Source organism: Magnolia sinica, chromosome 3 (genome assembly GCF_029962835.1).
Source record: "Magnolia sinica isolate HGM2019 chromosome 3, MsV1, whole genome shotgun sequence".
Taxonomy (NCBI): Eukaryota; Viridiplantae; Streptophyta; class Magnoliopsida; order Magnoliales; family Magnoliaceae; genus Magnolia; species Magnolia sinica.
The window spans coordinates 130,630,774-130,631,343 of record NC_080575.1 but is presented as its reverse complement, the minus strand read 5'-3'; positions in this window follow the sequence as shown (position 1 = coordinate 130,631,343).

Genomic DNA, 570 nt, shown 5'->3' with positions numbered 1-570 from the left:
GGCAGAGACTTTGTGTTGAGTGGTTGGCAACAACAAGAGTAGGGTGTATGTTTCCGTACACAGGTATATGCATCATGGATGTGTGTTTTGTGTGGCATGATCATGAACGGTGATCCATTAGGGCACAATAAATCTGAACTTCAATTTCACTGTTTTTAATTGAAAATTCCAACTGGGTATTCTATCCCCACTGTTTCTTGTGGTGTGCCCACTTGAGTTTTGAATCTACCTAATTTTGGAGATCACGTCCTAACACGAGCTTAGGGTGGAGTGAATTTGCGTGCCCCCTAGAGCTTAGGTTCCTAGGGGCTTCATGTCACTAGGGTTGTAGGAAATTTGCGTCCCTTGGTATGGCTACTACAGAAGGACAGAATGTCGCCACTCCTTACTACTTTCCCACAAAAACCAATTGCTAGCGGCTGGATGGAAGATGATGTTTAGATCAATTTAAATTGACAAAAAGAAAAGCAACATGGCAGAGTTGTGATGGCTCAATTTCATAAATACATGCCTACTTGTTGATCATTTGATGGCACCAACTTGAATGGAGTTGGGTTGTTAGGCATGAAC